Consider the following 12,974-nt stretch of genomic DNA (forward strand, 5'->3'; position numbering starts at 1 on the left):
AATCTGAAAAGACAGACGTAGACAGTAGTTAACGAGGGCTGAGGGGAGGAGCGAATGGGGAGTGACTGCTTAATGGATGCAGGTTTCCTTTTGAGGCAAAGAAAAAGTTCTGGAACCAGATGGTGGTGATAGTTTGTACAACATTGTACATGTACTTAGTGCCACTGAAATGTAGACTTTAAGTGATTAAAATATTAAATTTTATGCTATGTGTATTTTATCACAATAAAAATGAAATAAAAGAATTTTTAAAAGCATTTTACATTCATGGTGTGGTATATAACTGATACGATCTAAAACCCAGGAAATTGCGTGAGAGGAAATTGCGTGACTTCGCATCACATGAACGGCAGGCTGGTACCACTGGGTTCCTAAAACAATGCACGTGTATGTGAACAGGCGTGTATAGTATAGTCTACCTAAATCGCAAACACATTGCAGTTAAACCCATGTCTTTCACAAGCTAAGAAAGAATGGGCTCCATTGGTGCTGCATTATTTTGATTAAAATAAATAAAAGGAGTGAGTAAAAGTCGCTCAGTCATGTCTGACTCTTTGGGACCCCATGGACTATACAGTCCATAGAATTCTCTAGGCCAGAATACTGAAGTGGGTTGCCTTTCCCTTCCCCAGGGGATCTTCCCAACCCAGGGATCGAACCCAGGTCTCCCACATTGCAGGCAGATTCTTTACCAGCTGAGCCACAAGGGAAGGCCAAGAATACTGGAGTGGGTAGCCTATCCCTTCTCCAGTGGATCTTCCTGACCTTCCAAACCAGGTTCTCCTGCATTGCAGGCACTTTACCAACTGAGCTATCAGGAAAGTGCCTCCCCCCTCCCCCCAAACAATATAAATAAAATTACATACCTAAGTCTAAGAATACGTAATTTATTTCAACACAGTGCAAGAGGAGAGCATTTTGGAGCTAGTCAACTAGTTTAAAACCCAGGATAGCCAATTTCCAGCTCTGTGAAATGGGTATTCTAACTCGGCCTTTAACCTTGCAAATGGGACATTAGACATATATCACATACAAGATTGAATGAGTTACGTACGAAGTGCCCAGCATAATGCCTTGGACATAGTGACTGCTTAAGTGTAATGTTTTGCCTTCTCCCCCAGCCACCCACCCTCCTGCAATGTTGCTGCTGCTGCTGCTAAATCGCTTCAGTCGTGTCCGACTCTGTGCGACCCCATAGACGGCAGCCCACCAGGCTCCCCCGTCCCTGGGATTCTCCAGGCAAGAACACTGGAGTGGGTTGCCATTTCCTTCTCCAATGCACGAAAGGGAAAAGTGAAAGTGAAGTTGCTCAGTCGTGTCCGACCCTTAGTGACCCCATGGCCTGCAGCCTGACAGGCTCCTCCGTCCATGGGATTTTCCAGGCAAGAGTACTACAGTATATAACTTTTAATTACATATGACAATACAAACTATTAATAACTCTTTTAGGAATTTAACACATGACTTATTGTGGGGACATCCTGCTTGATTCCCAGAGTTGCTATTTATCAGATACTTGCATGCTAGTTATTTTTGACTATTCTACAATAATTGGGTCTTTTAATGAACACTGATAATCTATTACAAATAATTGAAGAAAGGTACTTTTATTCAAATGTCTATAGTAAAATAGAGATTCCTAAAGAAATTTAATTAAAATCTAAATGAAAATGGAAACTTGACAGAAGAATAGGATGGGGATGTCCCACCTTACCACAAATATTCAATTTCAGTTGGGAGTTAACTACTATGTAATTTAAGTAATAAAGAATACAAGTGTAGAGTCATTTACTGATTTACTCTCCTTATCCTACGCAGAGTACTCAAACCAACACAGTTCCACTTATTAGCTGTGGTTTTGTTCCCAGGGGAGTAAAGGACTTATTTTTGTTAGAGGACTTATAATAGAAAATCTATTATTGCCCAATCTCCCCACCCAGCAAGCATAGAGGGCATAAACATCAGATTTCATAGGAACACAATCAATTTGTTCTGTTTTCCTCCATAGGTTTCACTTTTTCAAAATGGAAATTTAGGGCACATTTATTTTTCTCAGGTTAGTGGAAAATGGTGGCCAACATAAAATAAGTCCCCCATAGAGTGAGCTTTTACTTTAAAACAGAGCCTAAACTTGGGAATGTAAATATGTGTGAAAAGCATAAACCAAGGAATGGCTTGTAAGAGGGGTGTAGCTTATGGCTTCCCAGTCTTGGGCCCGTGCTGTGAAGTGTCAGGCTTTTGGGTTTGTGGCAGTAGTCACAATATGCCATTTCAGCAGAAGCATCAATCTGGCTTCCAATCTCTGATTCTTTGCCCAGAAGTTAAAACTACAATATTCTTTTTCATCCATGTCTAAAAGAAAATGACAGCTCATTCCCAAGATGCTCTGACTTTAAATATTGAACCCAAGATTCCTGAAGAGAATACCCAATTTTGACCATACTACACAAGGCTGTAATCAAGACTGCCAGGAGAAATATCAACAACCTCATACATACAAATGATATCACTCTAATGGCAGAAAGTGAGGAGAAACTAAAACCACCCTTGATAAGGGTGAAATAGGAGAGTGAAAAAGTTGGCTTAAAATTTAACATTAAAAAAACAATAATAACAATGAAGACCATGGCATCTGGTCCCATTACTTCATGGCACATAGAAGGGGAAAAAGTGGAAGTGACAGATTTTATTTGGTTGGGCTCCAGAATCACTGCAGATGGTAACTACTGTCATAAAATTAAAAGATATTTGCTCCTTACAAGGAAAACTATGACAAACCTAAGCAGCATATTAAAAAGTAGAGACATCACTTTACCAACAAAGGTCCCCATAGTGAAAGCTATGATTTTTCCAGTAGTCATGTACGGATGTGAGAGCTGGACCATAAAGAAGGTTGAGCATGGAAGAATTGATGCTTTCAAATTGTGGTGCTGGAGAAGACTTGAGAATCCTTTGGACTGCAAGATCAAACCAGTCAATACTAAAAGAAATCAACCCTGAATATTCATTGGAAGGACTGATTCTGAAGCTGAAGCTCCAATACTTTGACCACCTGATGCAAAGAGCCAACTCACTGGAAAAGACCCTGATGCTGGGAAAGATTGAGGGGGAAAGGAGAAGAGGGCAGCAGAGGATGAGACAGTTAGATAGTGTCACCAATTCAATGGACATAAATTTGAGCAAATTCTGAGAATTAGTGAGGGACAGGGGAACCTGGCATGCTACAGCCCGTGGGGTGTCAAAGAGTCAGACAATAATGACTTAGTGACTTAGCGACTGAGCAACAACAAGAGCACAAGGCTATGTCTATCATTAACTGTGGCCAGAGAACACTCAGTGAGCACTGAGAAAATCATTTCACATAAATTATCTTATTTATCCTCTTAGCAGCTCTGCATTGTAGATGTTATTATTTCTCTCTATGGATGGAATAATTGAGATTCAAAGACTCTCCCGAGGCCACACGCTAATTAAGTTCTGTAACCGGTATTCAAGCTCAGATTTCTTTAATTCCATCCTACTATAACAAGCAGACAGATTTCCTTACTTCTTCAAAGTTTAGCTAAGCTTAGCAATCATCAACTGGGGCATTTACTATTGGCCAGGCAGATGTTTGAATGAAAAAGTGTCATTTGTCTCTGATTTCTCTCAACCACATGACTATTACAATCTCTACCTGCACTTTACCTGCTCTTCTGGATTTCATCACCTTGCTCTATTGTTTTCTATAACAATCGTTTATTTTACAATGTAATACAGACTTTACTTATTTACTATCAGTATGGATTACTATTTGCCTTCACCAGCATTTTAGGTTGAATACCACCTCCCAAAAGGTAGAGATCTTTGTTTCCTTTTAGTCACTAATGTATTCCACGTGCCCAGCACATAGTAGGTGTTCAATGATATTTGATGAATGGATGGCCAGTAAGTAACACAAGGCGAGATAATGTAAATTCTTAATTGAATTTTCAGGAATGTTTTTGAATCATTACAGATTCCCTTCTTTGAAATTCAGTCAGCATTCGTCACCACTATTCTTTGTGAATACCGGCAAAATCCAGCATAATAAAATCAATACTTAACATTCATTTAATGCGTAATACAAACCAGACCCTCTTTTAAGAACTCAATAACCTTGAGAGGTAGGTAGCATTATTATCCACATTTTTCAGATGAGGAAACTGAGATATAATAAGGTTAATGCATGTGCTCAAAGTCATAATACTAGTTAAATACCGTGAGTAGGATTCAAGCCCAAATGGTGTGGCTCCAGTGACCGTGCTCCTGACTCTAACTTCACAGAATTACTGTGAACACTGGACATGATATAGAAAGAATATAGCAGATTTTTTTTTTGGTATATGATAGATACTCCATATTAGTTCTCTTTCCTTATCCCTTTTTGCTTCTATGTTGTATCTCCTCTAGTTCTACAATTCCATAAAAGATCTAAAATCTATCTATCATTTATCTATCTTTAACACGTATGTCACATATATATAGCCAATACAGGACAGGTTTGTATATTGATAGGCCAATACCTTTAGTAGCACAGCTGACTCTTACAAGTCTATTTTCATCAGCTTCCAAGCCAGGTCTGGCGGCCATCAGGGGATGAAATGAGAGACAAAGGCTCATCTGAGTGATTATAGAAAACTGTACCTAACCAGAGCTCATAATTTGATGGTTCAATGACCTTCCCTCTGAATAGTGGGAGTTGAGCTGTATCTCTTAGACTGGAAACCAGACTGAAGTGTATGGAAGTTCCAAACACTGGGAAGGTTTTTGACTTGGCGAGGAAATTTCTCTGAACTATACTGGTGAAAGCACTAAGAGGTTCATGAAGCTACTCCATTGAGAAAGATGATAGAGAATTAAATGGAACCAGCCATATGCAGAACATCAGGGATTAGTAGTGATTTTGGCAGTCTGGATGTTTAAAGAAGAGATAGTGACACGCGTGATAGAAACAGCCCTCCTTCCAGTTCCTCATCCTATGATGCTCAGTGATGGTACTCAGGTAAGCCTCACAGACATCTTTCCCTGTGATGTCTGATGAGTCCGCAGAGCCCTTCTCTACATAACAATCCTCACAGCCACCGAGCATTCAGTGGCTGTTCATGTGTAAATTGTCTCCATCCTGAGCATTCTTAGAATGAACTTACAGTGAGTGCTTGCTTGTATGCTGATGATAATCAGGTATTTTAGCAACATGATGATGTATTGCAGAGCCTTTGTATTTCTTTACTTTTTTTTCTTTATTTTTTAACTGATGTATGATTGACATAACATTATATTGGCTTCGGGTGTATGACATTATGATTCTAAATTTGTGTATGTTACAAAGTGATCATCACAATAAGTCCAGTTAACATTCATCACCATATGTAGCTACAAAATTTTTTGGATGAGAACCATGTACTTTAGGAACATGGTGATGCATTATAGAGTCATAGTTCTTTTAAATTCTGTATTCTATTCTTCATAAGTCCTTCGGGCACGAGGGCTTTTTTCTGTAGTTGGATGCCTGGATCTCTCGAAGACTCTTCTATGGAGGCAGCTAAGACCTGTCTAAGGAATGTTCTTTTCCATTCGCACTCAATGGAGTTTTTTACTCCATTGAGTCTCATATCTACTGTATTTGGCATGTAAAGTAAGTGTATCTACAGTAATGACATATTCAGAGATGGTTAATATTTAGAACTGACCCATGGCTTTGGAAAAAGAAGTTGTGAATATGAATCCTGCCTCAACTTACGAACTGTAGAACCCTGCCCTCCCACAAAAGAAAGACTTTTTTCTCCCGTGTCTCTATTTCCTTATCTGTAAAATGAGAATACTATTAGATTTGTCTTGCCATGTTTGGGGGAAGAGTTAAATAAGTTAATACATGTGAAGGGCTCACAATAGTGCCAAGAATATAGTAACAGCCCAACACATCTTAGATGGCTAAACTAGCCAGTATTAGGCCATCAGCTCCGCAGTGAAACTACCTGGAGTCATATTCAAGCTTTGGCTGTTGTTGATGTATAAACCTGGCATGTTATCTAATCTGTCAAAGGCTCAGTTTGCTCAGCTGTTAAATGGGAACAATAGCACATGATTTTAAGGTATTCAGGATGATTAAGTTACACATTAGATGTAAAATGTTAAGTACCACCTCTGGCACAAGATAACTCATTGATATTTTGGATGATTATTGTCAGCATGGATTTTGGGATGATAATGTGATGGTAATAATATAAGGGTACTGAATAAACAGAACCTGAAACGTCACTCTCTTTTTCTATTGACAGGGTCAGAAATGGACGAGGATTTGGGAAATCAACAAAACATTCTGTGTTAGACATCTTTGGGGGAAATCTTGCATGGGTAGGCACACAGATTCTCATTTTACACTAAATGTAAGTGGCCCCCCAAATCTCCTGAGATTCTTCTATATTCTTTGAAGTTACCCAAGGATGCTGAAAGAGACAAAGCAACTCCTTGAAGATAAATCCTCTGTATCTAGAACTGTGAGAAACAGAAAAAAAAAAACCCTCAGCACCCAAAGCATTTACCCCAAGGAAAAAAAGAAGCTAATTCCATAGACAATGCCTGAGATACTCCTAATACATTCTTGTGTTGCTTGATAAGACTCTGACCTAAGAACTTTTCACTTTCCGCATGGACTCTTCTGAATTTAACCTTTCCAGATCTTAACAGCACAATCATATGTTGAAAATTACATTTGCTTAGATGTTCTCAATCTTGCTAGGCCTGTCGTCTTTTCAGATATTAAATCCCTTATCTATAACTTCATTTTGAAATTATTTATTCCCTTTTATTTTGGGAATGTAAAATTTATTTAAATGAACAACATTTTCAACATTGACAAGACACTTATCCAATGGATTCTGCCATTGCTGCAAATAAGCTACTTCCCTTATCTTTTCAGATAAATTTTCTAGCTGGGTTACTGCTCTTATTTTCTCATTATTGAAAGTGACTTTTGAGACCCTTATGAAGATCGCACAGATGTGTAATAAAGATATAAATATTTTTCTATTTCATTTTATAACACAATTTTCTCCCTTTCTCCCTCTCTCTCTCAATCTCTCTCTCTCTCACACACACATACACATTTATTAGGGCCTTTAGAGAATGTCTAGGAAGCAACAGCCATGGCATTGTTGTTAAAAAAATAAATATAAAGAAATCACTCTCCCAAAGAGTTATCATCTTGGGAAAGAAAAACAAGAATCTTATTAAATAATAGTAATATCATTTATGCAATCTTTGTTGAAAGATTCAACAGAGTGAAAACGGTCCTATTACATGACCTTGGATGATGCACTTGACCTCTCTGTGACACTGGGTATAGAAAGGTGATAAAAAATCTTGGCTCTCTTAGTTGAAGGTATGAAAGTGAAAGTGTTGGCACTCAGTTGTGTACAACTTTTGCAACCCCATACACTGTAGCCCACAGGTTCCTCTGTCCTTGGAATTCTCCAAGTAAGAATACTGGAGTGGATAGACATGCCCTTCTCCAGGGGATCTTCCTGACCCCAGTCTCCTGCATTGCAGGCAGATTCTTTACCATCTGAGCCACTAGGAAAGCCCTTTGAAGGTATGCTACAGATTTAAAGAGTTAATATTTATATTATACTTGAACTAATCAGAAGACTTTTGATGAATAGAACACTTATTACAATGTTCTTATTATATCTGCATAATGATTTGATGATGAAAAGCTTAATGATACAGGTTTAAAATTTTAGCAAGATATGTAGGTTTACATGTAGATAAAAATGCCTGAAAATAAAGAATATTTAACCCAATAACATGAAGCCCCCAGTGTATTTCTGGGATCCTCTTCCAACACGGCACTTGCTAGACCAAGCATTACTCTACACACTTTGAAAATATTTTACCCTTGTAAAGTCCTAGTGTGACATATATTTTATCAAGTTGGTAAAAGAGATCTTTTGGGTTTTTCCATAACATCTTACTGAAAAATTTGAATGAACTTTTTTGCCAACCCAATATTATCTCCCTTTAATTGATGAGGAACCTAGAGAGCATGTTTGTTAAGAAATTATGCTCAAAGTTTCAGAGTTAGAACATGAGCTAGTCAGAGACATGGATCAGTCTTATTCCAGAAAAAAAGGCAACAAAACCTCAAAGGAGAGAAAAGAAAGGGCTCCACTATAAGTGCAGTTACACTGTGCTTATCCCTGTATGGAAATCCTTGGGATCTTCCATTTAGGTTACTCAGGAATTTCACTTGAAAGCAATGGGGCAGCCATCTTTTTTTCCTAAAACCTATTTTGTTAAAGTTCATTCTTCTGTTTACCTTATTTTAAAAAGAAAATATTCAAACATGTTGAGAATAAACTCTTCTGTACCTTAAGTTTGAACAATACACTGTTTATTCCACTATCCCCATTTATTCCTTAGACCATTCCCAAGAATAAGAAATGCTAAAGGCAAAATGGTTGTCTGAGGAGGCCTCACAAATAGCTGTGAAAAGAAGAGAAGCTAAAGGCAAAGGAGAAAAGGAAATATATACCCATTTGAATACAGAGTTCCAAAGAATAGCAAGGAGAGATAAGAAAGGCTTCCTTGGTGATCAGTGCAAAGAAATAGAGGAAAACAATAGAATAGGAAAGACTAGAGATCTCTTTAAGAAAATTAGAGATATCAAGGGTATGTTTCATGCAAAGATGGGCACAATAAAGGACAGAAATGGCATGGACCTAACAGAAGCAGAAGATATTAAGAAGAGGTGGCAAGAAAACACAGAAGAACTATGCAAAAAGATCTTCACGACCCAGATAATCATGAGGGTATGATCACTCACCTAGAGCCCGACATCTGGGAAGGCAAAGTTAAGTGGGACTTAGGAGGCATCACTACAAACAAAGCTAGTAGAGGTGACGGAATTCCAGTAGAGCTATTTCAAATCCTAAAAGATGATGGCTGTGAAAGTGCTGCACTCAGTATGCCAGGAAACTTGGAAAACTCAGGAGTGGCCACAGAACTGGATAAAGTCAGTTTTCATTCCAATCCCAAAGAAAGGCAATGCCAAAGAATGCTCAAACTACTGCACAATTGCACACATCTCACACACTAGCAAAGTAATGTCCAAAATTCTCCAAACCAGGTTTCAACAGCATGTGAACCGTGAACTTCCAGATGTTCAAGCTGGATTTAGAAAAGGCAGAGGAACCAGAGATCAAATTGCCAACATCCATTGGATCATCAAAAAAGCAAGAGAGTTTCAGAAAAATATCTACTTCTGCTTTATTAACTACACCAAAGCCTTTGACTGTGTGGCTCACAACAAACTTTGGAAAATTCTGAAAGAGATGGGAATACCAGACCACCTGACCTGCCTTTTGAGAAATCTGTATGTAGGTCAGGAAGCAACAGTTAGAACTGGACATGGAACAACAGACTGGTTCCAAATTGGGAAAGAAGTACGTCAAGGCTGTATACTGTCACCCTGCTTATTTAACTTATATACAGAGTACATCATGAGAAATGCTGGACTGGATGAAGCACAAGCCGGAATCAAGATTGCAGGGAGAAATATCAATAACCTCAGATATGCAGATGACACCACCCTTATGGCAGAAAGTGAAGAAGAACTAAAGAGCCTCTTGATGAAAGTGAAAGAGGAGAATGAAGAAGTTGGCTTAAAACTCAACATTCACAAAACTAAGATCATGGCATACGGTCCCATCACTTCATGGTAAATAGATGGAGAAACAATGGAAACAGTGACAGACTATTTTGGGGGGCTCCAAAAGCACTGCAGATAGTGACTGAAGCCATGAAATTAAAAGACGATTGCTCCTTGGAAGAAAATTATCACCAATCTAGACAGCATATTAAAAAGCAGAGACATTTCCTTGCCAACAAAGGTCCATCTAGTCAAAGCTATGGTTTTTCTACTAGTCATGTATGGATGTGAGATTTGAACTATAAAGGAAACTGAGCACCGAAGAATTGATGCTTTTGAACTGTGGTTTTGGAGAAGACTCTTGAGAGTCCCTTGGACTGCAAGGAGATCAAACCAGTCTATCGTAAAGGAAATCAGTCCTGAATATTCATTGGAAGGACTGATGCTGAAGCTGAAACTCCAATACCTTGGCCACCTGATGCGAAGAGCTGACTCATTGAAAAGACCCTGATGCTGGGAAAGATTGTAGGTGGGAAGAGAAGGGGACGACAGAGGATGAGATGATTGGATGGCATCATCAACTCAACAGATATGAGTTTGAGTAAACTCTGAGAGTTGGTGATGGACAGGGAGGCCCATTGTGCTGCGGTCCATGGGGTCGCAAAGAGTCAGACATGACTGAGCGACTGAACCAAACTGAACTTAAAAGTGTAGACCTGTTTTTTTTTGTTGCTTTTTATCATAATGACCATCTTCTGCACTAGGTTTAAAAAAAGAAAAAGAAAGTGAATCTTTATCTCAAGGATTGGGTCTGCAGACATTCTTGCTTAAAGGTAGTTACAGCCCATTTTGATTAATAACATAGATAAGAGAAAAAGGCTAATTACACATAAGTCCCTCCACCAGTATTTTTGGTGTTTGATTGTTAGACTGGGATAGTACACAGTAATGTATAATTATTCTTGTGCAGAGTACTGGGGATTCAGCAGCCAGAGTAATTGCTATAATATTAAATTCAACCTTGACATTACCTCTTGACTCAAAAATCTCTCAAGGCTTTGTGTAAATTATATAATCCAAATCCCAAAGAATGGTCTTTAAGATCTAGCACACTGTCCCCATACCTCGCTACTTCTCTAACTTCATTGTCTATATTTTATGTCTCATTCACTCTGCTCTAGACACACTGGCTTTTTTGATGTTCTCTTAACAACTCTCAACCCAGAGCCTTTCCACATACTTCTTCTTTTCATTAAATATGCTCCCTCTCACTGAGATATCTCCTCCAGGTCTTTCCTTAAATATCTTTTCAGTGATGCTTTCTTCTGTGGCATATTTCCTCTCTGGCACCCCTCAGTTTGTCTTTATAGCACTAATCATAATGTGACGGATTCATAATTTGAAATTTACCTTCTTTACTTCGTCTGCTACTGCTACTGCTAAGTCACTTCAGTCATGTCCGACTCTGTGCGACCCCATAGACGGCAGCCCGCCAGGCTCCGCCGTCCCTGGGATTCTCCAGGCAAGAATACTGGAGTGGGTTGCCATTTCCTTCTCCAGTGTATGAAAGGGAAAAGTGAAAGTGAAGTCGCTCAGTCGTCCGACTCTTAGCGACCCCATGGACTGTAGCCTAACAGGCTCCTCCGTCCATGGGATTTTCCAGGCAAGAGTACTGGAGTGGGGTGCCATTGCCTTCTACTGTCTCTTTACTCTTATGAAGAGTTAAGCTCCCTGAAGGAAGAGGGATTTGTCTCTTGTTGATTGATGAATTCTTATTACCTAGAGTGTTGTTTGTATGTAGATTCTCTGTATATATTTGCTGAATATATAAATAAATGAATAAAAGAATGCACAATGGTAATGGCAGCACAGAACTATTGGAGGTACTGTGATATTCGAATCTTTGCTAAGATGAACTTGAAGCTATCCTGCCAGATATCAGGTTAATAAAAGAGTGGGTGAATTGTAATAATCTTATTTTCTTTATATCATCAGGGTCATAAGAGGCCCTAATGATGGCAAAAGAATTTTACATGGGTAATGTCTTCATCTATATGTTACAGTCCTATACCATACGAGGTCAAATATCGGAATAGTGTTCAAACTCTTTGCTTGAACAACAAAGCTATACATGTCAATCTGTTCTTCCCATCATAGACATTTTTGACCTTGCAAAATATAAATCTGATTGTAACCCAGCAAGGTAGGTGTTTGTTGTTTTTTCGTTGCATTTATGAAAAAGACCAAATATTTAACAAGAGGCATAGGATGTTATATTCTGCCTTCTTCTAGACCCTTGCTTTCTCAGTTTGTTTTCACATCACTTTGACAGTTGCCTTCTAACTCCAGTCACGATTTCCTGCTGTTAGAATACAAAATATTTCCTCCTATGTATGACTCTTTTGGATAGAATTGCCTAACTCACCCTCTCCCTTCACCTAAACAATTTCTATTTACTCTCCAGAATTTGCTGGTTCAGTCATTACTTACAGGAAAATTCCCTCACCTTTTGGCCATATCCCCCTTGCTCTTGCAAACATACTTTCTTTCAGGCTCCAGTTGCAATTTGGGGTAATAATTTGGCTATTAGACTTCTCCTTTGCTAGACTTTCAGCTTCATGGAAGCAGAGGCTATATTTGTTCTTTAACTATGTCCCTACCCAGCACTGCCTAGCACAGTGTCTGGCCTGTGGCCGTGTTGAGGAGTGTGTTGAAGAAGTGAAGGAAATAACACTCGTGTGCCTTTCCTACCTGCAGCTACATGCAGAACTCTGGTACTCTAGAGACTAAGGTTGACGAGCCAGGCTGATTTTGCACTTTAATAAATTGTTGGCCAAGTTCTTTCCAAATCCAATGTTTTCCTTTTCCCCTAGGTTTTTTTTTTTTCTTTCCCAATTATTGTTTTGTTGGGAGGGAAACTGTATGATCTTGAGCAAATAAGTTATCCTCTATGAGTCTAATTCTTTATATATACCAAAAATTCACCTCATGTGTTTCTAAAGAATTTAAATGACAAAATGACTATGGTTTAAAATAATAAAAGAAGTAATAATTCAGTAATACTAGTTTCCATATTTGAGAGCTTCCTGTATACACAACATTGTGCTAGTATTTTATATAAATTACTTTATTTCACCCTTCTAAAATCTATTAATTAATATAACAATAGCAAAGATTTTTGAGTACTTTCTTTGTGCCAAATTATTTCCTCTGGCCCTTTTGTCTTTGAGAAGTAGATGACTTTGCTAATAAGGCTTGAATACATTAGAAAAAATTTTAAGGTCACATTAGTTTATCAGTTGCA

At 38.5% G+C, this 12,974-nt stretch overlaps 2 long non-coding RNA genes across 5 annotated transcripts in view; one reads left to right on the forward strand and one right to left on the reverse strand.

The window, feature by feature from the left end:
* LOC145523457 (uncharacterized) overlaps positions 1-5,088 on the reverse strand; it is a 245,234-nt gene extending 240,146 nt beyond the window's left edge. For 3 of the 4 annotated variants that reach the window (XR_014066571.1, XR_014066574.1, XR_014066572.1), the window contains exon 1: positions 4,545-5,081. This is a non-coding gene — a long non-coding RNA (uncharacterized LOC145523457). Of the gene's footprint in view, positions 1-4,544 lie in introns of all 4 variants that reach the window. The other variant, XR_014066573.1, reaches the window with a different exon arrangement.
* A 430-nt stretch (positions 5,089-5,518) lies between these two features.
* On the forward strand, positions 5,519-7,050 carry LOC145523461 (uncharacterized). Its single transcript, XR_014066584.1, has 2 exons — positions 5,519-5,656; positions 6,300-7,050. It is a non-coding gene; the product is annotated as an uncharacterized LOC145523461 (long non-coding RNA).
* The last annotated feature ends 5,924 nt before the right edge of the window (positions 7,051-12,974 follow it).

This window comes from Giraffa tippelskirchi, chromosome 10 (genome assembly GCF_054371585.1).
Source record: "Giraffa tippelskirchi isolate mGirTip1 chromosome 10, T2T-mGirTip1v1.2.pri, whole genome shotgun sequence".
Taxonomy (NCBI): Eukaryota; Metazoa; Chordata; class Mammalia; order Artiodactyla; family Giraffidae; genus Giraffa; species Giraffa tippelskirchi.